Source organism: Schistocerca gregaria, chromosome 8 (assembly GCF_023897955.1).
Source record: "Schistocerca gregaria isolate iqSchGreg1 chromosome 8, iqSchGreg1.2, whole genome shotgun sequence".
In the NCBI taxonomy this organism is placed as follows: Eukaryota; Metazoa; Arthropoda; class Insecta; order Orthoptera; family Acrididae; genus Schistocerca; species Schistocerca gregaria.
In genome coordinates, this window is record NC_064927.1 from 62777978 (window position 1) to 62804063 (window position 26086).

Here is a 26086-nt window from a genome sequence, read left to right on the forward strand (position 1 = left end):
AAAAGGCCTTCAGTGTCTAAAAGGTGCATGCTGAACACAACAAGAACATCGATATAGGAACCATAGATATAACACTTGTAAATTGTCGTAGCTGTGCTAGGAAAGTACCAGAGGCTCCAGGCGTTAACAGAAAGAACTGATACTCAAATCATTATAGGCACTGAAAGCTGGAGATAAGTTCAGCGGACATTTTTTCCGATGACTTAGGCTGTTCAGAAAGGATAGGCTAAATACAGTTAGTGGTGGCGTGTTTGTTGCTGTTAGAAGCAGTTAATTTTGTAGCGAAATTGAAGCAGATGGTTCCTGAGTTAGTATGGGCAGAGGTCATTCTTGGCAACTGGAATAAAATAATAATTAGATCCTTTTACTGACCTCCCAACTCAGCTGATACAATTACTGAAAGGTTCAAAGAAAACTTGAGTCTGAAACATGTACCCGACTAATAAAATTATATTTAGTGCTGACTTCCCACGGAAGTATGCATAAAACATGATCCGAAACTGTTCTAAACACATTTTCTGACAATTACTTCGAGCAATTAGTTCATGAGCCCACTCGAATAGAAAACGGTTGTGAAAACACACTTGACCTCTTAGCAAAAAATAAACCTGAGTTAATAACGCGCATCAAAACGGATACAGAGATTCGCGAACACAGGATTGTCTTAGCGGGGTCGAATACCATATCTCCTAAACCCAGCAACAGTAAACAAAAATATATTTATTCAAAAAAGCATATAAAAATTCTCTTGAGACAGAAACAACCTCTACTCCTTCCAAATTAACGATGTAGCTATAGGCGAGATGTGGTTTGAATTTAAAGAAACCATATCGACCGCAATTGAGACATTTACAGCAAATAAATTAACAAAAGACGGAGCTGATTCCCCATGGAACTCAGAACAAGCCAGAACACCATTGCAGAAACAATGAAAAAAGCTTGCCAAATTTAAACGAAACCAAAATCGCCAAGATTGGCCATGTTTTACAGAAACTCGAAATTTCACGCGGACTTCAATGCTAGATGCTTATAACAGTTTCCATGACGAACCCTTGTCTCGAAACCTGACAGAAAATCCAGAGATTCTGGTCGTATGTAAACTAAGCCAGCGGCAGGACACAATCAATGGCTTCTATGCACAATAACACCAGAAATACTATCTATGATAGTGCTACTAAAGCAGAGTTACTAAACACAGCCGTCCGAAAGTCCTTCACCAAAGAAGACATATATTCCAGAATTCGAATCAAGAACAGTTGCCAACATGAATGACTTAGAAGTAGAGAGCCTCGGATTAGTGATGCAGCTTAAATCACTTAATAAAAGCAAGTCTCCCAGTCCAGACTATATTCCAATCAGGCTCCATTCAGAGTATGCCATTGGAATAGCTCCATACTTCACAATCATATACAACTACCCGCTCGAAGAAAGATCCGTGCCCAGAGACTGGAAAGTTGCACAGGTCACACCAATATTCAAGAAAAGTAGTAGGAGTAATCCACTGAATAACAGGCCCATATCATTAACGTCGATATGCAACAGGATTTTGGAACATATATTGTGTTCGAATATTATGAACTGCCCCGAAGAGAAATGTCTATTTGCACACAGTCAAAACGGATTTAGAAAACATCGTTCTTTAAAAAAAAAAGATTCAAATGGCTCTAAGCACTATGGGACGTAACACCAGAGGTCATCAGTCCCCGAGACTTAGAACTACTTAAACCTACCTAACCTAAGGACATCACACACATCCATGCCCGAGGCAGGATTCGAATCTGCGACCGTACCAGCAGCGCAGTTCCGTACTGAAGCGCCTAGAACCGCTCGGCCACAGTGGCCGGCCACCGTTCTTATCAAACACATTTAGTTCTTTACCCAAACTACGTGTTGAGTGCTACTGACAAGGGATTTAAAATTGATTCAGTATTTCTAGATTCGAGAAGGCCTTAGACACCATACCTCACAAGCGGCTTGTAATAAAATTGCATACTTATGGGATATCGTCTCAGTTGTGCGAATGGATTCGTAATTTCCGGCCAGAGAGGTAATAGCTCGTAGTAATTGACGGTACAAAAGAGAACGGACAAATGACGATTAGCAAAGGTTAGTTGTTCGTGCGCCCGTCAATAGTTCTATGCGCAAAGCTACTACCGCCACACCATAGCAAAAGATCTGGCAGCGTACCCGAGAAAATTCTGGACCTATGTAAAATCGCAAGCTAATCTAAGGCTTCCATCCAGTCTCTCATCTCATGTGGCAGTTGAAGATAGCAAAACGAAAGCCGAAGTTTTAAATTTCACGGGCAGGAAATCGCTCATACAGTAGAAACGTACAAACATACCGTCATTTGACATAGTAATAAGCATCCCTGGTGTAGAGAAACAACTGAAAGATTTAAAAGCAAATAAATATCAGATTCGAATGGAATCCCAATTCCCAGAAGGAACTGTACGGCATTTATCGCGAATTCCTCGCCCAGCACAAAGTTTCAAGTCAATGGAAAAAAGCGCAGGTGACTGCAGTATATAAGAACGGTAGAAGAACAGTGCTGTTGCAAGCACGAGTGTTTGGGACACACTCTGTTCAGTGCACACTGCAGAACATGAAGTGTGTAGCAGAAGACTCTTACGTATTACCCTGTCGATTCAAAGACATCGTCAATACGATTGCAGTTGGCACGGCATCACCGAGACTGGACAGTGGAGCATTAGAAAGGTATCGCCTGGTCGGATGATTTATTCTTGTAATTTTTCAGGCTTTCCTCGTGGTCTGTTGACGTCTTTGAGGTATCGCGTATTCTGACGTATATCGACGTCTTTCTTGCATGACATGTCGATAACGTAGCTCCTTGTCTCAATCACGCACTCCCAGAGACTTCTCCACGAGCGTTTTTCTTTTAATTTTTTTAAGCACATTTCACTCCTTCTCCTGAGGGGGAGAAGGCGGTCTGTTCTAGGGCTTATCTGGTTGCTTTCATTAACCAGGGGTTACAATTTCCATTTCACTTATTTAAAATTATTTTTCACATTTCTGACTATATGCTATTATGTCATATGGACTATTTTTTGAGATTTTACTCTTCTAATATTGAAAATAATTGTAATCAATGTAAGAATAAGAGAGAAAGTTTACAATTTTTATTCCATCCAAAACTTTAACGCAATCCAAAAAAAAGAAAAATGGGTTTATAGTATTGGGTCTTCAATCGATTAGCGCCCATTGTCCTCGATTGAGAACAGTCCAATTTTGTTTTTCGTGGAGGAATGTGTGACAGGAATGTCATTCCTGGACATGTTGAAAAATCGTCTGTTCCACTACGGTTCCAATGATTTCATTTTTATGCGTGCCGGCGCCCCGCCTCGCATTCACCTTGAGATGCGGCGTTGTCTTAACAGCATGAACCCGCGATTGTTTTCTGTAGAGCTGCATAAAAGACAGTCTGCCCCCAATGGCAGCTACTCTTCAAGAACTGAGAAATTGAACAATCTAAGCTGTCGATTCAATAAAAAAAGACCTATTGAATCCGCCAAGCCCTCAGGAGTGGACTTGTAACTAGAAGTCAGCTTGTCGGTTGTTGATCCCTAGTCTCGTAGTGTCGGCTTGCAAACCCATGTTGTCGCATTGCATATTGTTTTGATGTTTCTTGAGCAACGCATGGTGCCCATTTTGAGTGTATGTTGCTAAATTTCCGACAAAATCTCTTATCAACCGTAACTCCATAGTACACATCTGCGGACCTATGTCTATATGAACTTTTTTCTGTAGCTTTACTTGTAGAATAACGTATTAAAATACACTCCTGGAAATTGAAATAAGAACACCGGGAATTCATTGTCCGAGGAAGGGGAAACTTTATTGAAACATTCCTGGGGTCAGATACATCACATGATCACACTGACATAACCACAGGCACATAGACACAGGCAACAGAGCATGCACAATGTCGGCACTAGTACAGTGTATATCCACTTTTCGCAGCAATGCAGGCTGCTATTCTCCCATGGAGACGATCGTAGAGATGCTGGATGTAGTCCTCTGGAACGGCTTGCCATGCCATTTCCACCTGGCGCCTCAGTTGGACCAGCGTTCGTGCTGGACGTGCAGACCGCGTGAGACGACGCTTCATCCAGTCCCAAACATGCTCAATGGGGGACAGATCCGGAGATCTTGCTGGCCAGGGTAGTTGACTTACACCTTCTAGAGCACGTTGGGTGGCACGGGATACATGCGGACGTGCATTGTCCTGTTGGAACAGCAAGTTCCCTTGCCGGTCTAGGAATGGTAGAACGATGGGTTCGATGACGGTTTGGATGTACCGTGCACTATTCAGTGTCCCCTCGACGATCACCAGAGGTTTACGGCCAGTGCAGGAGATCGCTCCCCACACCATGATGCCGGGTGTTGGCCCTGTGTGCCTCGGTCGTATGCAGTCCTGACTGGGGTGCTCACCTGCACGGCGCCAAACACGCATACGACCATCATTGGCACCAAGGCAGAAGCGACTCTCATCGCTGAAGACGACACGTCTCCATTCATCCCTCCATTCACGCCTGTCGCGACACCAATGGAGGCGGGCTGCACGATGTTCGGGCGTGAGCGGAAGACGGCCTAACGGTGTGCGGGACCATAGCCCAGCTTCATGGAGACGGTTGTGAATGGTCCTCGCCGATACCCCAGGAGCAACAGTGTTCCTAATTTGCTGGGAAGTGGCGGTGCGGTCCCCTACGGCATTGCGTAGGATTCTACGGTCTTGGCGTGCATCCGTGCGTCGGTGCGGTCCGATCCCAGGTCGACGGGCACGTGCACCTTCCGCCGACCACTGGCGACAACATCGATGTACTGTGGAGACCTCACGCCCCACGTGTTGAGCAATTCGGCGGTAATTCCACCCGGCCTCCCGCATGCCCACTATACGCCCTCGCTCAAAGTCCGTCAACTGCACATACGGTTCACGTCCACGCTGTCGCGGCATGCTACCAGTGTTAAAGACTGCGATGGAGCTCCGTATGCCACGGCAAACTGGCTGACACTGACGGCGGCGGTGCACAAATGCTGCGCAGCTAGCGCCATTCGACGGCCAACACCGCGGTTCCTGGTGTGTCCGCTGTGCCGTGCGTGTGATCATTGCTTGTACAGCCCTCTCGCAGTATCCGGAGCAAGTATGGTGGGTCTGACACACCGGTGTCAATGTGTTCTTTTTTCCATTTCCAGGAGTGTATTTACATATCTTTGTGAATCACCCTAACAAGTAATCATCGATATTTTCTTCTTCAGTCTGGTCAACTACATCTGACGGTAGAGCTACTATGTCTGCTTCTATTTCTTCAGAAAATATTCGACTGTCTCTTCAACAGCTTTCAAAACATGGCGAACGCTGGCAAAGAAATCTGAAAAGACCGAAAACATAACGTTACCACGGTAACGCCTAATGTCCTCAAATGAGGATAGCAAGTTTTCATGCACTAGGTCACAAATTGTCGCCATCGTAAGTACCAAACTATATTACAGTATTAAATTACGCAGAAGCCAGAAAATGATTGCGCTCCTTACATTAGATGCACCCTCAAAAAGAAAAATGGAAATAACCAGCAGACTCTGCAAAACTGCTCCACTTCTGTTACTAGTCTTTAACTGAATAACTGTAGTAGTAAGATAACAATGGAACTCATTGTTGACGAAAAGCTTACTTTACAACAAAAAAGCCTGTTGTTGGTTTGGAGTGGCGTACATTGTAATAGTGACGGGAAAATGGGCCGTTCTCAATCGAGGACAATGGGCGCTAATCGATTAAAGACTCAATACTATAAACCCATTTTTCTTTTGTCTTGTATTAAAATTTTGGATGGTATGAAAATTGTAAATTTTCTCTCTTATTTTCATTTTTATTACAATTATTTTCAATATTAGAAGAGTAAAATCTCAAGATAGTCAATACGATATAATAGCATGTAGTCATTAATATGAAAAATAATTTTAAACAAGTAAAATGGAAATTGCAACACCTGGTTGATGAACGCAACCATATAACCCCTAGGAAAGCCCGCCTTCTCCCTTCAGGAGAAGGAATGAAATGTGCTAAAAAAATTGAAAGAAAAACGCTCTTGGAGAAGTCTCGGGTAGCACCTGATTGAGACAACGAATGTCTCCTCAAAGACGTCAACACACAACGGGAAAGCCTTCAAATTACAAGAATAAATCATCCGAGCAGGCGTTACGTTTCTATTGCTCCACTGTCCAATCTCGGTGATGCCGTGCCAACTGCAGTCGTAATTGACGATGTCTTTGAATCGACACGGTAATGCGTAGGTGTTATCATGTTCTGCAGTGTGCACTTAACAGAGCGTGTCACAGACACTGACACTTACAACAGCACTGTGCTCTACCGGAAGATCTAAAACAATTCCGGCACCTTTTGTGCTTTGCAGAGGTGGCAAGCTTCCGAGCTCCACGTTCTGTGAAGGGGCATGGACGTCCAGCACGTTGTCGCCTATTAGTGGTTTCAACGTCCTTGAACCACATTTCACAGAACGTCTCGTTAGTACGCGAACACCCGACCAATGTCGCCGACTCAGAGATGCACGTTTCCAGGTGCTGGACCATGACAACCTGCCCTTTTTACTGTCGCCTATGTCAGTGGCTTTGCCCACTGGCGGCCCAAGTCTTCGTTACAATGATTGCCCATTGGTCTCTGCTCCGCTTAATACGCTGATCAACCAGAACATTATGACCAATTACCTAATAGCCAGTATGTCAGTCTTCGTCACCAATAACAACGGTTACACGTTGTGGCACGGAAGCAATAGGGCTTTGGTACGGCGCTGGAGGAAGTTGCCACCACATCAGCACACACGAACCACCCAGTTCCAGTGAATTCCGGGAAGGGGGCGGCGAGCTCGAGGTTCAGATCCGGTTACTTGGAGGGCCAGCACATCACCTGGAATTCCCCACATTGTTCACGGAATCACTCCATCACAATCCTGACCTTGTGACATGCCGCATTACTCTGTCTAAAACTGACGCTGACATTGGGAAACATGAAGTCTCGAAGGGGTGCACGTGATCAGTAACCAGTGTGCGATCCTACTTGGTCGTCATGGTGCCTTGCACGAGCTCCACAGATGACCACATGATTATTCCCCAGAGCATAATGGAGCAGCCAGCAGCTTTTCCGCCGACCCACAGTACATGTGTCAAAGAGCCGTTCACCTGGAAGACGACGGATTCGCGCCCTCCCGTCAGCATGATGAAGAAGCTACCGTGATTCATCAGATCGTGGAACGCTCCGCCAATATGCCAACGTCCAGTGGCGGTGGTTATGTGTCCACTTCAGTAGTTTCCGATGTTGCGGTGTTAAGACTGGCACATAAATATGTCCGAATTCCTAAGGGACCAAACTGCTGAGGTCATCAGACTTCCACACTACTTAAACTAACTTCTGCTAAGAACAACACACACATCCATGCCCGAGGAAGCACTCTAAGCTCCGGCTGGAGGTGCTGTGGAATCCCTCACACGGCGCCTCGGACCACGTGGCCACTCCGCACAGCTTTGACACATACGTGGATTGTCGGCTGCATAGGCCCATTGTTAGGAGTGTTCGGTGCACTGTGTTTTCAGACGCACTTGTACTCTGCCCAGCATTAAATTCTGATGTTAGTTCCGTCACAGTTCACGGCCTGTTCTAAAGTACTAGTTTACCACTTTGCCCACCCCCCCTCCCTCCCCCCTACGATGTCCGACGTCTCGAGATTAGGGCTGGCCACTGAACACCACGACGTCTCGATTTGGGTTTACTTTGTTTTTGCCACTTGTTGAAGAGACTTACCATAGCACTTATAGGACACCCGATACGTCGTGCAGTTTCCGAAATTCTCGTGCCGAGCCTGTGGGCCATGGCAATCTGCCCTCGATCAAACTCGGATACCATATATATGAAGACAGTAACTGTTCTCGAAAGAAGAGATACTGTTGATGACAGTGCAGCTTTTTCCTGGAATGAATGATGATTAACTGAAATCCTCAGCTGCCGTGTTGTTGATATACCTCGATGTGGACAGCTGAAAATGTGTGTCCCGACCGGAACTCGAACCCGGGATCTCCTGTTTACATGGCAGACGCTCTATCCATGTGAGCCACTGAGGACAGATGAATAGTGTGACTGCAGGGACTTATCCCTTGCACGCTTCCTGTGAGACTCACATTCCCAACTGTCCACAATTCTACATATGTAATATACCTTACAGACACCTCTCGGAATAATCGCTCACCTTCCCCACTCTACACACGGACAGCACTGCATGCACGGTGCGTGTGTGTGATTAGCAGTCATTCCTCGCCAGGTACGCTGCTATCGCCCGGACTGGTTTATATCTGTGGTCGTAATGCTCTGGCTGGCCACTGTGCTCCACTTACCGCGTCACGGGCCCACAGCGCCCGCAAGCGGCCTTCAGCTTCCCTCTCGCAGGACGGACAGTGGCGGTGCGAGGCGCGCGCCGCCGTGCCCGTGCCGTGGGCGAGATGGCGGTGGCCACAATGGAGCCGCTAAACTACCGGATGCCTCCCATTTACATTGTGAGGAAAGGCGGTGAGCAGCGGCACTCGCCTGTCTGCGAGACCGCCGGCTCACTCCTGTCTCTGGCACGTTTCATTCGTAAACTTGCGATGCTCTCAACTGAGTGCTTTACACTGAGCCTGAAGCCGTATTCGCGAAGGGCAGCTGCAGTTATCACCTCGAAGCAGCGAAACATTTTTCCCAACTATGTACGACTTGGTGCTGATGTTTGTTCTATGAGTCCGCTCTTGGCTATTCACGAAACGCTCCACTTCCACAACGACCTCGTCGTCACTCTGGGAATGCCTGCCACAGAATGTCATGTTCGTTTCATGAAAGAAGTAGTAGTCAGTGGGTGTGAGGATGGAGAATGCAGGGATGCTAGGCAAAATTTGACAGCTGAAGCGAGAAGAACGTGTCCTATGGAGGAGCTGGGGGCGTTGTCGTGGAGCAAATACATCCACCTGGAGAAATGAACAAGCCATTCCGTAGCAGGCATTCCCAGAGTGACGACGAGGTCATTGTCGAAGTGAATTGTTTCCTGAACAGCCCAAGTGCTGACTTCTACAACAAACATCTACAACAAGTTGTACCCTCTTTGACATAAAACTCGACCGGCGGCCGGCCGCTTCAGAGGCTAAGACCGCGCCGATCGCGACATGGGACAAATATACTGGACAACTCGCTAATTCTCTAAGTCCGGTTACCTGCACAATCTGTCAACACTGTAGACTGCGGCACTTCCTGGAGAAAGACTCGTCCCATGATAGAGAAACCATAGGCTGATTGCGCCTGTGGTCTCGCGGTAGCGTGCGTTTTTTCTGTTCATAACGTCAGTGGATCGAGAGTAGCTGGAATAAAACATTATTATAGTCTCTTCTGTCTGAATGCTGAAGACGTGAATGTAATGGTAGCGCAGATTCAATCTATTTCGCTTTCTGACACACTGATATCAAAATTTTATCCAGTAACCATTTTGCAGCAGATTTATTGCAGATTGTCCTCCTCTGGACGCCGTATGCGGCAAAGCTCCGGGATCCACTTGCTGGCTACCGGCAGCGGCCGTGGCGACAGCAGCGGGGCTGCACTCCCCCGTTCTTTATCGAAGGCGCCTGCTACCGCTCATCGCTTTTGATGTTGCTCCACAGAAAACTCTACGATTTCCATTCACGCTCAAAAGCAACAGAGACAGACGCCCTGATCAGTAGGTGGGTACTGTATTACATTAATCGGCAAGAGCTGAGTATGGCCCGAAATTAATTTTATAGACTGTAACGAAGTTAAACCACCTCACTAAATTCGATGAATTTATAAATGATTCATACCTCGTTTCTTTTCCTTTCAAACTCAATTATTTGTGCAACTTTTGGTCAATGTTCGGATGTTTTCGTCAAGCCAGAGTGAGTGTCTGTGGTGGAAACTGTATTACAATTATTTTTTCATTCCTTATGGTAAGTCTATACGATAAACTGTGTGAATACCTTGCAATGCATGCTCTGTAGCAGTGCAGAAACACTGCACATTTGGAGTTCCATGTGTGGGTTCATGAAGTATTTAATGTTGATCGCAAGTGGTGCTTAAGGTCATCAGGTTTAAACCACAAAAGTTTATCGTTTTGGAGGTTTCAGAGAACGGAAAGGAATTGCTAACGCCGGTGTCAGAAAACGTTTACAGTTAAATGCTATTGCATAAATTTAGAAGAGAGGAACTATATTAATCAACATGTTCACTTCATAAACAACCTCCTGACATGCTAGACCTATATGACGAAGAAATCTCAAATTCGTATCGTTGATAGTGAAGCACCGTGACATTTGCAAACAAGACATCCATTATATTAACATAATTTACTAAGTCGAAATCGGACGAATATTGATGTTTAAAGGCTTTCTTCAGATTTCGTATAAGGAACTTTTACTAGCAGTTTGCAACTCCATTAATTTAAAATGGCTGCAGTCAGCGGCTTCCACCGGGATTGCAACTGCTTTGTCATATAGGATCAAATGGTTCAAATGGCTCTGAGCACTATGGGACTTCTGTGCTCATCATTCCCCTAGAACTTAGAACTACTCAAACATAACTAACCTAAGGGCTTCACACACATCCATGCCCGAGCCAGGATTCGAACCTGCGACCGTAGCAGTCCCGCGTTTCCGGACTGCGCGCCTAGAACCACTAGACCACCGCGGCAGGCTTGTCATATAGCACGAGCACCGCAACGCACAAGAGAACCTCTTTTTTTTATACAGAATTAGGCAGTTCACAAACACTAAATGAAATGCATCCTCTGCATAACAAAAAAAAAAAATCATTGTAAAACAAATCACAAATGTAAAGGAACAGGGATCCAGGGATGTTGGTTTTATTTATTTATATATTTTCCATAAAGATCACTCTCTTAAAATGAACATGAAGATCATTTCATGGTACAGTACGTGCATTATATATGGAGCGGTGAGAGAAGCGTGAGGTTCATTATCAGCTGTCAAATGTGCACACCGACTGCACCCGGCACATCCCAACTGCGTGGGGGGTCGAGGAAGACTGCCTGAAGATAGTTGGCAAAGGTTTTCCGATAGTGTGACCATCTATGAACCTCATTGGGGGCTTGTTGCAAGAAATACCAAAAGTCGAGTCGCGACTTGGCAGCATCCCCAAAGAGGTACGCGTTCGTCCAACCTTTGACCCAGATGATCGAGTGTGATTTAGTCGCTGGAAAGTAGGCACTCTCCGGATGTAAGACGGAAGCAGGTGTTATATGTTGCGGGGTCACACGGAGGTAGCAAGCCACCATCTGTCTTCCTAGGAGCCAGACGTCCTCCACCTCGATACAAGTTAAGCGGTGTTGGTCGTCATCCACTTAGCGACATTTCGGGGATAGTGGAGTGTTCACTAGTCCAATTGCATGGAGTCGTTGGTTGGTGTTGAACTTACCACAGGTGACAGAGAAGCACAGTGCCCGAACGAAGGTAGGAAGGAATTTTTGGTGCAAATGTCTCCAAATCTTCGGCCAATGCAATTTGGGGTGTTTGAGTTCAATGACATTACGACTTATCCGTCGTAGCAACCAAACATAAAAATCCTTCGCGCATGTTGGTCTCGTGCGCGGAAGCTCGTCTCTGATATAACTAAGTTCCACGATAAATGTTGATACATGCGCAAAATGTGGCGTAATGTTGCCCGCCGGAGATGTGTGAGACGCTGGAACTAGGAGATACAGTAGGCGGGATGTAAGGGAATCACGCCCGTTACGCCATTGCTTGTACATCGTGGCTAGAAGGAGCGCCGTCGCTCGGCAGAGTAAATTCGTAAGTCCGAGTCCCCACTTGTCTGTAGGGAGCGTGAGCGTTGCGTATCGCACCTTGAGGGGCGACCCATTCATCACAAAATAGTCTAGTGCTGACTGAAGTCGACGTCCGAGCGTGAGTGGTAGGGGCAGGATCTGCGAAATATGCACCATTCGAGAAATCACATAAGTGTTCAGATATTTGACTCGCTGCAAAGGATCAAGGCGCCGTAGGAGATGTTGTCGGACCATGGTACGTGATGTCTGTAAAATACATCGGTAGTTAACTGTCGCAGTATGCTTTACAGATGAAGTAAAGGTTATGCCGAGATAGCGGAATCGTTGCACATAAGGAAACGGAGTGATTTCTTCCGGCGTAAGGCCTCCTCCAACGGGCATTGCCGCCGATTTGTTCATGTTCACTGCACTACCCGCCGTCACACTGTGGTCCAACAACAGTTCAAGGACCGTCTTCACCTCTTCCTCAGAACGAACGAGCAGCAGGAGGTCGTCCACATAGGCACGACATTTGAAGGTGTAGCCCCGCAGTTCCATCCCAGAAAGAGAATTTGTTAGCCTCCCAATTAATGGTTCCAACGCTATCGCGAACAGCAGCATCGAAAGAGGGAAGCCCTGGCGAATGGATCGTCGAATTTGAATGGGCCCTGCTATACGCCCATTAACCTGTACCAAGGATTGTGCGCCCCCATAAATCCTCCTAAAGAGACCAGAAAAACGGTGTGGAAATCCTATTTGTTTCAGTACAGCGTGCAGATAGTTGTGGCGCAACTTATCAAAAGGACTGCCAAAATCAATCGCCACCATCGCCGCTTTACACCGACACTCCTCCGCCAGCGCTATCACATCACAGCATTCGCCAGTAGCTGTTTGCACATTCACCGATCCACCCGGTGACGTCTGTTCTGGAGAGAGAACGCTACGAATTAACATACATCGGGACGCTAGCAACCGTGCAAAGATCTTATAGTCGGCATTAATCAGGGTGATGGGGCAATAATGTGTGACCGTAATTCCTGGCTTCGGTTTATGTTCTGGCACCAAGAGGCCTTCCATAAAACCAGCATAAATTCAGCAGGAAGTCCATCAATGCCTGGGAACCGATTCAACGCACCCTTTGCGATCGCATCATGCACTTCCTCACAGCTAATGGCTTCCAGTAAGGTTCCCGCGGCTTCCACCGTCAGTGTACGGGAGACGTACGTGGCTACACGTTCGAGGTCATCGACAGGGGCTGCTTCTTCCAGATAGATGTGTTGGTAATGGTCAACGAATGCAGACACAATGTCCGCTTGACGCGTCACTCTTCGGTCTTCGCGGGTAAGTAATTCCCTTACGAAAACGCGTCGTCGATGCTTTCGTTTATTCACGACGTGGTGCATGGAAGGAATCTCGTGCCTTTTCGTATCGTGACATCTGGCGCGCACCATGGTTCCCTGAAGATGTTTCCGAGCTAAAGTCACTAGTTTAGCTTTTATCCTTTTGCGTTCGATCCAGACGTCCTGTCCCGGCGGACCATGGTCCAGGTCGCGCAGCGCTGCAAAATAAAAGTCGGTCGTACGGCGGCGCCATGCTGCCATCTCCCTGCTATATGAGATGAACGTACGGCGAAGCGCCGGTTTAGCACAAGTCAGTCAATCAAGCTTCATCGCATACCTTTCAACCCTTCGCTCGCACATCGTCCATCCTCAAGGGTCCGATGACGGCATTCAGGATCATGTAGATGTTGAATGTTTAATTTCCACGGGGCCTTACTGTTCCACACCTCTCTACGGGGAAGAAGCACCGTACAGATGTAAGCGCTGTGATCGGAAAATGCCAATGGCCAGCGTTCCCCGTCCTGGACATCATTCGCATGAGCCCGTGAAATATGAATGCGATCTAACCTGCTCGCCGAATGACTTGTCACATGGGTGTATCCCGGTGCATCTCCATGTCGTAATTCCCACGTGTCACTAAGTACAAGGTTGTTGACAACGATTCGCAACTCCTGGCTGATGTTTGCTTGTGCCAAATGGTCTTTCTGGCTGAGAACGCATTTGAAATCTCCACCAATTATTACACATTCATAACGTCCATGGAAAAGTGGGGTAATGTCTTCTGCATAAAATTGCGCCCTTTCCCGCCGCCGATTGTTTCCCGACGGTGCATAAAGATTGATGATGCATGTCCCAAACGTCGTGAAAGCCATTCCCCTGGCCGACGGAAGGTAACACACGTTTTCCACTGGGAAGCCATCTCGCACGTAGACTGCCACCCCACTCCCACTGTGATCTCCATGTGACGAATAGGATTGATAGCCTACGATGTATGGGAGTGGAGCTATGTGGACTTCCTGCAGCAAAGCAATATCCACATCAGATGCCCAAATCCTTTCCTTCAGTAGGTGTATTTTGGCCGGTTAACTCACGTCATTTATATTTAATGTCGCAGTACTATTCGCATGGCGTTGAATCCCACTCTGTCGATGCGCAACAACATCTCCCGGTATCGGCGCTGGGAGCTGAGTTAGAAGACGTTCTCTCGCCCCTCTTTCTTCACCTTCAGCATTTATTAGGCTGTCTTCGTGAGTGCCGGCTGCCTCTTTATGACGTCCGGCGCCTCCTCAATATCGTCATACCACATCTTTGCAGGCAGTGATATATTCGTGTCGAGTGCCACAGCATCTGCGCCTGGAGAGCCAACAGGTTGTGATTCCTCTTCAGCATCACCACGTCCCGGTACCGTCAATGTGACAGAGCGCTGCAGGTCTGATCGAACAGTTTCCATTGCCTCATCCTGTTTCGTAGAGACTGTTGTGTCGTCTTGGTCCACAGGCACATCTTCGTCGGGGCAAGGGGAGTCATACCTAGGAGGTGTCGTGCGACGACGCCGTTTCCTCCTTTTCGGGGAACGTTGTTTGCGTGATCTTCCTTCCTTGTCCTCAGATTGTAGGGAATCACGGCTGCCCGTCAGAAAAGCATCCGTAGGAACTGGAAGTGTTTAGAGTCCCATCGTTGTACTTGGCGGGAGTTCGATCGAAACTGATGTTGTCGTCACAGAGTGCGTTCCAGACGGAACAGCATCCGTAGTGGCTGGAACTGCTTCGTGTACTATCGTTGTGCTTGGTGGGAGTTCGGTCTCATCTGATGTTATCGCCGTAGATTGTATGCTCGATGGAGCGGCATACTCTTCCATCCCGACGTCTGCTACAACGTTTCGGAGAGTGCCATCTTTATCTTCCACCGGGGCTGTGTCCTTCCGGTCATCAGCGGACGCAGTGAGGGCTTTGGCATAGGTGATCGGTAGTACTGTCATCGCCGGCGACGGCTCCCGCACATCTAAAGACAGTTGCGTAATCCGCCGTTGCATACAGTTCGACCTGAGGTGTCCCTCCTGGCCACAGCCAGAATATGTACGTGGTTGACCATAGTAAATCACCACCGCCCGACAACCACCAATTGTCAGATAGGACGGTACATGCTTCTGATGATCAATAGTGATCTGTCGCACTCCGTTGAGAACGGGGTACGTGGCGAATTGTGTCCAGCGTTCTGCTGTGTGACCATGTACGGTGCCGTATGGCTTAAAAGCCTCGATAACTTCGTCAGTCGGGAGCTCAAATGGCAGCTCAAAAACACGTATTGTCCGTGCACCCAGACCAGCATGTTCTACAGTTACCGTGCCGACATTCCCGTCACTATGGCAAAATCGGAGACCTGCTTTCGTCGCCTGTAGAATTCTCTCACACGCCGCGTCATTTACCATCTTAACATACACCGTGGGACTAACGATGGACAGGTGAATTCCGACAATACCGTTTGGCGGTATCTTGACGTCCTCTCGACTGAGTCGTTCCACTGCTAAAGCGTTTGGTCGTTCGTAGTCTTTGCAGAAATTGAATCGTAATGTAGTTTTCCTGTACTGATTCGCCATGATCGTTGTTACAAGCCCACGCGCAGACTAAGTCCACAAGTAAACAAACATTCGCACACGCCACACAGGCGGAAGTATTGGACTTCCGCTTCGCACGGCCGCTAGCGCCGAACTGTACTCGAACCTCTGAGCTAACGACACACTGGCAGCAATAGGCGGACTATAGTCACTGCGATGTTGCCTGAGCCTCGAAACGAACACACGAACACGTGTTACTTATGTGAAGAACGCCGTTCTTGGAGTCCAGAAATTAAATATACTTTCTATGTGTCTCATCTTAAAGTAGATTATATCGTATGAATCTTCGATGTGGAAACACGAATGTCAAGTGAATTTAGCGACATAATGCCGGCCTACACCCGGAAGTAAGTGCACTATCACAGTGTTGACTAATATTTGCTACGACACTGCCAATTTTCGGCTCTCTTACGAGGCAGCTCTTCAGCGAAATGCTTGTCGTGATTTCCCGATACGGTTCTTCAGAGTGGAGACGCGCGCGCACGTTTGGTTTTTATGCGGCGTTCTCCCCTGATAGTTTCTGACGTCGCCTTGTGGGCTATGTATACATTTGAGACATTCAATTATCATTAATACAGAATGATACAAGTTTCAGCTTCCGGCGGGGAAGAAGGCTGTTAACGTCGACATTATATCATTTCAACGTAGGGAAAGCAAAACGGATGATTCAATGTTTCTCATTCAACATAAAGCATGTGAGATAATTTTCCGTAATTTTCATAATCATCTAAAAATACAAACGAAGTAAAAATACATCGGAAGCCTATTTGAACTGAACATAATGTAAGATACCAAACGGTTTGCACCTCGATGTTGAATGTGTCCTCGTGCAATCTTTTGCAGCATACATATGGAATGTCATGATTACCACGAGAATGAAGAAATAGGATGCAAGCAAGTAGAGACGCAGTCAACAAATATTCGATTCCTCGTGGCATTCAGATGTAAGAAGAGGTAAAGCGGGATATTACTTTCGTAACACGAAAGATATGCCGCACATATTGATAACGACGAAGTCTGCGTCTTCATACGTTTCCTCCTTAAAATCTGTATGCTCTATTACATACTAAGTAGCCTGATCATTGTTTCAGTAATGTTACCCTCTTGTTTCACCCCGTAACGATGAACAGATTCCAAATGCATGTCTCTGCATGAAAGTAGTTGTTCGAACCCTTCCAGCGTTTTTTTTTTTGTGTGTTTTTTTGGCTTTGAATTCCTGAAGCAGACCCTTCTTTCATAGCTATTATTTATGTGCATCAATACTAAATAGGGATGTGAAAACTCTTGAAAGTGAGAGAATGACATTAATAATCGTAACAAGAACAAGCAAATAATGAATGAAGTTTATTGCAATGCGGAATGAGAATTGTTGTGAATATAAAAATGTGTAAAAATACACCGCTGAAATCTACCAATGAATTGTGTACTTGTACTCATCAGCTTCAGTGAAATTTGTTATACATGATTAGGATATAGCTGCCATAGTTAATACATCAATAATAACCTCGTTTATTGCTTCAGTGACTATTACCGTCTTGCTTGACACCGAGATGATGTAAACAACACAAATTCGGGTCCCTGACAGATAATTGTAGTCTCTTCAGGGACTTACTCTTATTTGTTGTTGTTGTAAATTGGCATTCGCGAAGAATACTACTGCCTCAAATCCTGAGAGGTTTCCAAAACACATATGATACGGAGGTTTAAGAATAGTCTCTCAGTTTTGACCTTTAGAATAGTGGTTGCGCGGGGTGTGGCCGCGCCGTCTCGTGCGACGTGTTACGGATTTCACGGCCGCTTCTGCCGGAGGTTCGAGTCCTCCCCCGGGCATGGATGTGTGTGTTGTCCTTCGAATAAGTTAGTTTAAGTTAATGTAAGTAGTTTCTACGACTAGGGACTGATGACCCTAGCAGTTTGGTCCCTTAGGCATTAGAACTTAAAAAAGAGCACTAGCGGAAGCAATTGACAAGATCAAGCTTCTGCAGAAAAACTGGAACTAATGAAAAAAACAGCTATAGTTATATAAATTTAGCGCTTTGTGCCTTGTTCGCACAGTAGTAAGTACTGCCGTACCACAATCGTAGCTGACGTACACAGCTCCACACGTGAAACATGAAGAGTACGACCACCTTTTGCAAGAAGCGACTTTTTTGAACTGAAATACGTTTCCTAACTCAAAACCACTTCTTCTGTGATAATTACTGACAATATTTGATCCAGATGACAAGAAAATATTAAATGGACGTAGCAGATACAATGTAGTCCCACAACCGCAAATCATTCTCATACCAATACAGTTGCCAAGAAAGGCGTATGAAGTTGTGAGTCCTTGACTACGTTAGTGGCAAGAAGATTCCGTTTCCTTAGCAGGAATTCTTCACCAACGGATGTGGATACAATGCAGTCCGAATGACAGTAATTGCGGTATGCCTACATGTCTAAAAAGAGCAGAAAACCTAATTGTTAACCCTTTGAGTGATATTCCCACGTCTGTGTCCAGTATCATGGTTAAAGCCCATGTATTACCACTGTTAGTCCTTACCTACATCCTCAAACAACAGCAGAAACGACGAGAAATACTTCCGGAGTATACGCCTTGATATTTGAACTCGTTTTTGGATTTAGCAGGTTTTCTTTTTCAATAAAGCTATTGTTTCTATTTCCAGACAACATTTCATATCCTTCTTACATCTGCCGCAGCAGTTATTTTGCTGCCCACAATGGAAACCACGCCTAAGACTACCATCGTCTCATTTCCTGACCTAAAACCCTCTCCATAGCCTTTCTTAATTTTACTGCTGCTCATTACCCTTTTACTAAAGGCTATACACCAAGGAAAGGAAATAACATCTATATGTAATATTTACCGCGATGAAATCAGAAAATTGTGCATGTAAAAGCGCTCAGAACCTCTGAACGAGCCTTTAAATTTGCAGCACACACCAGACCGAATAAAAGAAAATACGAGTAATATTAAGAGGAGCAAGTTGACCATAGCAAGGGGGGGGGGGGGGGTTTGATGTAGTGCCTTGAAGTTTGACCAGTCTCCGTTGAATCTAGTTCCTGATAAACCAAAATGTGATCTTGATACGAAAGCATCAGTGTACTCATATGGGAACTACTTCCAACGTGTAATTGAAAGAATACCTGGTCACGTTAGGTAGCGTTTCGCTTGCGGCCATCATTAATTTTAATTTCAGCCCATTCCTTGATGACGCACTGAAATCTTTTCGAACTTTTCTCATTGTTTCCGGCCTCAGAGATTTCTTAAAGGGTTAAATCGAGTGTTAGTCACACCGTACGTTAGACACCCATAAAGCTATGACTTGCTTTAGAGCATCAAATCATTTGAGCAGCGATTCCAATATACAGAAGACCACTTCTGAAGAAGGGCTTGCTGTCAGCAGATCCTTGAATACAACACTGTGGGCAGTAACAATACCCATGTGCTACGTAACAAGATGCAGAAGTGATTTGTATGCTTTTCGAAAACCTCATTTCATGAATGCTTTCGAGTCTGGTAGTGTATGGGAAGGCTGTTTTTGTGATGATAAAAAGTCGGGTAACGCAGATTTCACTAGTTCCGTTGGATTTGAGAATGGGAATCAGTTTTAGGGTAGTTGAGTGATGTGATGATGGTCAAGACTGAGTGCTGTTTCTACATCACAGGGGCTGCCGCAGCGTTCCTGTTTCAACACAAACACCACGTGTCTGGGCACACTGCTCTTCACGTCACATGCTGCGAGTGGCAGTGTCAAGAGGTTGCAGTGTTTTTTCAACATTTTACTCAAGTAGTAAGTCAAATTGATTACATGGCTGGGACAGAAACCTTAATTTACCTTTCATTGCTTATTTGTGGTCTGACCTAAATGAACAACAGCATCGTTTAATATCTTCCCTAATGATTATCGTTTATTTCTTAACAGTGATTCTTGACAAAGCATTTTAACGAAGTATATGTTTTTGTGTGTCAGATAACTGAAAAATATATTATTTTATTTTGTCAGTCTTTGTTACTCCACTGAGCTGTAAATGGTTCTCTCGATAAAACGTGTGGTAACGTCACAAGGGCGACAGTCGCATTACAGTCGCAGTGGAATCGAGATAGTAGGGTGCGGTGGTTGCACTGACTGAGCACGGCAACTATTCGACGTCAGAAGCTGGAGAAAAGTGTGGAGTACCGGCAAGAACAGCTGGACGCTGGAGGAAAGGATACCAGGAAAAGGGCTGTACAGGGCGGAAAAGAGGAGGTGGCCGGCCCCGTGAGTCTACTGTAGCAGATGAGCAACGTGGTTTGGAGAACATACGTGCTAATCCATTCCTCAGTTGCCGTTGCCTCAAAGAGATACCTCAGTTTCCCGGCAGCGGAAAGGCTGTTGCGAGGAGACTGAAAAACGCCGGATTATATTGTCGGAGAGCTGCTACGAATCAGCCATTGACCGACTATCAGAGGATTGACCGCATGGTTTTTGTAGCAGAATATTTCGACTTTGACTGGACTAGAGTAATCTTTTCGGATGAAAAAATATTTTCTTCCTGTAGCGACGCCCCTGTTCAGGAGACACACTAAATTTTCTCCATAAATTTATTAGTTTCTGCTGTTATTCACTTTACATTTCTAGTAGGCACAAAATAATAAATATAAACAGTTCCCTATATCATGATTTTAGTAGTTCATCCCTCATGTGATAAGTAAATATGACCCCTGAATTTGTGAATATTTGCATTAACACGCAAATGTTTTTTGCGTTAGGTACACCGCCCACGAGGACAACGCTTCCAGCCAATGTATCTTAACGAAAGAAGTGGACGGTTCTCTGTAGCTATACTTCCGCTCATGAGGCAGGTCCTCTCTGGAGAACAGAGGGAATTCTCAACGGTGAGGCCTACATTAACATACTGAATTCCGTTAAGAAGCCGAGTGCTGAAATGCCGTACCCAGACTGTGAAATATGTGTTCTGCAGGTATGAACAGTGGACGTGTGGAACAACTGAGAGTATTTCCGGTTTTTTCCTACGATTTATTCATTACTTTGATAAGATCTACTTCTTATCGAAGCGCCTACTCTACATTGTCAGTTGTATAATTTTGATTTCTCCACCTTCCTTTGATATTGATGGCCGTGAAATACAGCTTTCCCGGGCATCATCTTAGTTTCTTCCTTAGTGCCTCGTTCCATAATTGTATGTGTAAGGAAGACGCCGTATAGAAATAACTGATATATGTAAATTTCATTTTTCTACTTACCTTTTCTCTTCTTAGGCTTCTCTCCACAGTTACTTCTTATACGACTCTGCGATTCGTTTCTATCTCCTATCTTGTTTTGGTCATTTTCCACTACATTCAGTATCCTTTTACCTGTAAGCGGACCATAATTTTATCAGATCCCAAATTTCACTTACAAAGAAAAGAGTGCTCTAGATAATCCATTTTGCAGTGTGTTTCTATATTTCTGTGATTTGTATGTTTACTTGAAGGAACATTATTCGTAAACATAAATGGTTTGCTAGCACTGTTCTTCGTTTTACTTTTGTTAAGCATCGATTTCTCTCTCATTCTGGTCCTGACGTGACTGAAGTGCTATACTTTTAATGGCATCAGCTTTTATTGCTGTGTTCATATGTTTATTACTTTTTCTCATTGCCATTACCATTTGTTGTTGTTCTTACATTCCAGTGTTATTATTTTCTCGATTTTCGGATAATACCTGCAAAATGTTGTTCATTTTGTTTCTAAATATGGAACTATTACGAAATTTTTACAAATGTGATGCAGCATATCTTTTCACAATTGAATTTGACTGATAATGTTAACTGTTCCGTTGTTTGTATTGCTTCTGTAATACATATACAAACGGTGTTAAGGAAAGTGGTATTCCATGCTTTGCGAGTCGGTAGTATGGACTAAAAAAAGGCAAAGCGCATATCGCAAGAGCTACACGCAGTTCTTCAGTACAAGAGAAGTGTTTTAGGTAGAACAACAGATGTGTGTCACAGTGGTAAAGGTGAAGAAATGCTCATTGCTCTTAAGATAGTCATTTCAGACTCATTGGTCTTGTTTACTGGATATGTTAGTCCTGTTTCTGTCCATCCTATCAGCTCCCGAAATATGGACTACTTGTTTTTAATACCCTATATTCGAAGCAGATATGTAGACAAAGGACTCATTTCCAGACGTTATATTCCAATTTTATTGCATTTACAGTAATTATTGGGCTGTAATGTATTAAAAAATTGGAGCTAATCAACTCAATCCAGACCAGTTTTTATAATAGTAATATTACACCTTCCATTTCGAACCATTTCTAAATAAATGAAGGAACTATTTCTTTGTCGGTTCATTTCTTCTCTTTTAACTAGCAGACCATACAAACCTGTAATTGATTTGGTTGTTCTTTGTTCCCGAGTATGCCTGCCCCAATAAACCGATCTATATTTCCTTTTATTAAAATTGTACGATATTCGTACGTTTCTTGGAGGCATGCTGTAGTTTTCACTATTGACTGCCTTGGCTGATTTTTCTTTTAAAGTTAAGCATAAGATAAAATATACTTTGCAGTACTTTACTAACATTACAATCATGATCTACACTCCTGGAAATGGAAAAAAGAACACATTGACACCGGTGTGTCAGACCCACCATACTTGCTCCGGACACTGCGAGAGGGCTGTACAAGCAATGATCACACGCACGGCACAGCGGACACACCAGGAACCGCGGTGTTGGCCGTCGAATGGCGCTAGCTGCGCAGCATTTTGCACCGCCGCCGACAGTGTCAGCCAGTTTGCCGTGGCATACGGAGCTCCATCGCAGTCTTTAACACTGGTAGCATGCCGCGACAGCGTGGACGTGAACCGTATGTGCAGTTGACGGACTTTGAGTGAGGGCGTATAGTGGGCATCCGGGAGGCCGGGTGGACGTACCGCCGAATTGCTCAACACGTGGGGCGTGAGGTCTCCACAGTACATCGATGTTGTCGCCAGTGGTCGGCGGAAGGTGCACTTGCCCGTCGACCTGGGACCGGACCGGAGCGACGCACGGATGCACGCCAAGACCGTAGGATCCTACGCACTGCCGTAGGGGACCGCACCGCCACTTCCCAGCAAATTAGGGACACTGTTGCTCCTGGGGTATCGGCGAGGACCATTCGCAACCGTCTCCATGAAGCTGGGCTACGGTCCCGCACACCGTTAGGCCGTCTTCCGCTCACGCCCCAACATCGTGCAGCCCGCCTCCAGTGGTGTCGCCACAGGCGTGAATGGAGGGACGAATGGAGACGTGTCGTCTTCAGTGATGAGAGTCACTTGTGCCTTGGTGCCAATGATGGTCGCATGCGTGTTTGGCGCCGTGCAGGTGAGCGCCACAATCAGGACTGCATACGACCGAGGCACGCAGACCCAACACCCGGCATCATGGTGTGGGGAGCGATCTCCTACACTGGCCGTACACCTCTGGTGATCGTCGAGGGGACACTGAATAGTGAACGGTACATCCAAACCGTCATCGAACCCATCGTTCTACCATTCCTAGACCGGCAAGGGAACTTGCTGTTCCAACAGGACAATGCACGTCCGCATGTATCCCGTGCCACCCAACGTGCTCTAGAAGGTGTAAGTCAACTACCCTGGCCAGCAAGATCTCCGGATCTGTCCCCCATTGAGCATGTTTGGGACTGGATGAAGCGTCGTCTCACGCGGTCTGCACGTCCAGCACGAACGCTGGTCCAACTGAGGCGCCAGGTGGAAATGGCATGGCAAGCCGTTCCACAGGACTACATCCAGCATCTCTACGATCGTCTCCATGGGAGAATAGTAGCCTGCATTGCTGCGAAAGGTGGATATACACCGTACTAGTGCCGACATTGTGCATGCTCTGTTGCCTGTGTCTATGTGCCTGTGGTTCTGTCAGTGTGATCATGTGATGTATCTGACCCCAGGAATGTGTCAATTAAGTTTCCCCTTCCTGGGACAATGAATTCACGGTGTTCTTATTTCAATTTCCAGGAGTGTATAACATATCCCTCTAGGTATACAGTCTTTTTCTCCAGGTCACTTCTCGTAACTTAGAATATAATTGTGCAGTAATGTCGACATGTAAAATTAAAATGTGTTCAGCGTTTTCGTAAGTGTTTCCTCATCTCCTGGCATGGGTGAATGATTACACAACTGTCAAATAGGAGAGGCGAGGACTGTATCACCTCATCCCATGTCGTTCGCGCTCGTTTCTGCCAGCCACTTTGACATGGGAACTGCGTGGAGATGGGGCTAGGAATCAGAGTGTGAACGTACTGGTGACGTAGTTTGAGGTTCCTGATGTCTCAACCTAACGCAATTCACCCTAGTGTGCTTTCTGTCAGGAACTGTCGTCCTCGAAAAGTGGACAGGATGGTTTTCTCATCCTTTGAAATTGTCAGACAGCAGCAACAGCACGTTTCCAGGATAGTACACAGTTGTTCATGGGTTCGAGATTTGTTTCTCGTACATCTTTTCCTTTATTCCTCCTTTACATTCAATTTTGATATCAGCTGGAAACTGCCCGAATTGCCTTGATTAAAAATTATTTGACAAAGAAACAAGTGCTTTTCATGTTTAATATCCCGTAGGTGCATGCAAATAGATTAATTGGGTTACGATTTACAGATTTTATGATCATTGTCAAAACAGCAACGTTGCATAAACGAATTGTTCTTGCCAATGCGCAGTATATAAAGATACGTACACGTAGTGGTATCTAGTTCTTACTAATATGAAGGCAAGACTAATTTTATTAACATTCCTGAAATCAGCTATTTATTTCAACTGCAGGGCCGCGTTGACACGAGGTGTGAATAGGCGACGTCACCCGCCACGGTCGCCTTAGGTAAATGCGACACATTGAGTGAACGAGCACGTGTAAAGTCTCGCTACAAAAAGATTTGTTTCTTCTGTATATATTTGTCAGTGTAAAGATAGAAAAAATAATTCCATAGTGAAGGCTGGCAATCGTTTTGAGTAAGCGAAGCAGATTAGCTTTACAAGCATGCAACAGAGCCTGACAGTCCAACAGACTGCCGCGCTGTATTGAACAACGTGCACCCCACCTCATCATTACCAAAGCATAGGAGGCGGTATATTCCGAAAGAAGGCCCACCTGGGTGTTATAACTGGTGCTTTGAACTATATTACCATTCACTCTGTATTCTGATCTCCGTCCCAGCAACCTCCCCTTGTCAATGTAGGTTTTTATCAACAGCTGTCAGTAAGGTATTTTGGAATGTGGAATCCTCCTAATAATTTGTAACCTGTAGCTTAAACTACACAGCCTTTGCAGTTGTCGAATTTTTTCATAGTATTAGAAGTATTGAAATTTCTAAGTCAATGGATGATCGTTTCTTTACAGGACCATATCCAGATTCATAAGAGCAGAGTCGTCCAGAACTGGTTCCAAGGTCAGCAGAGAATAAAACTTCTTCCTTTCGTCCAAAATCACCAGACCTCAACCCCATTAAAAATATGTGGTGGGAGGTTACGAGGTCGTTACCACCTGGGTCAAGGAATTCAGAAACTCTGTGGGAAAATATAGAGAATACATGGGTGGGAGATAGACGATCATCACAATCTTTCGAGGAATTTAGCCTCATCACTGAAAGAAAAATAAAGGTCAAACCGGTTGCGAGATCTTAAAGTGTTCCGGAAACCTACTAAAGCTAAATGGTACTTATGTATTCTCATTAAATGTGTCACTGCGTGATTCTTACACATAGCAACTACTAATTAAATTCTTTACTCAAAGAAATAAATAAACAAATGTGTGCGATACGGATAAAAGTTTGATTTTGTAGTATTAACCACAAATTTGGTACACTGTTAATTACCCGACTGTGTTTAAAGAAAACACGTAAGTAACCGGAATCGTAACTGGGCCTGCATAGTAACTCCTTCTCCGTTCTGTAAGCTATTTCTTTTCATTCTGTCTTACTTTCATCTCTCAAAACATAATAACGGTATTACCAGTAACATAGAGGATTACATTGCCTATCAGCTGATCTTGTAACAGCACATATAAAGATATTTCTACTTCCTATGGTCTCTTACGAAGCTAACCTTTTTCTCACCCACAAGAAGGAATGAAGGATAGCCCACACTGCTTGATTCATAACATCACAGAAACACACTATCACTGTTATTACCATTGGCCAAAGCAATTATCGTATCTCCACGCGGACTAGTATTAGAAATATTCTGTAACTTCTTCAATCACTGTCTGATCGCAGAAACACCTCTCACTTATTGACGTGCCTCGATGCTAACTAAGT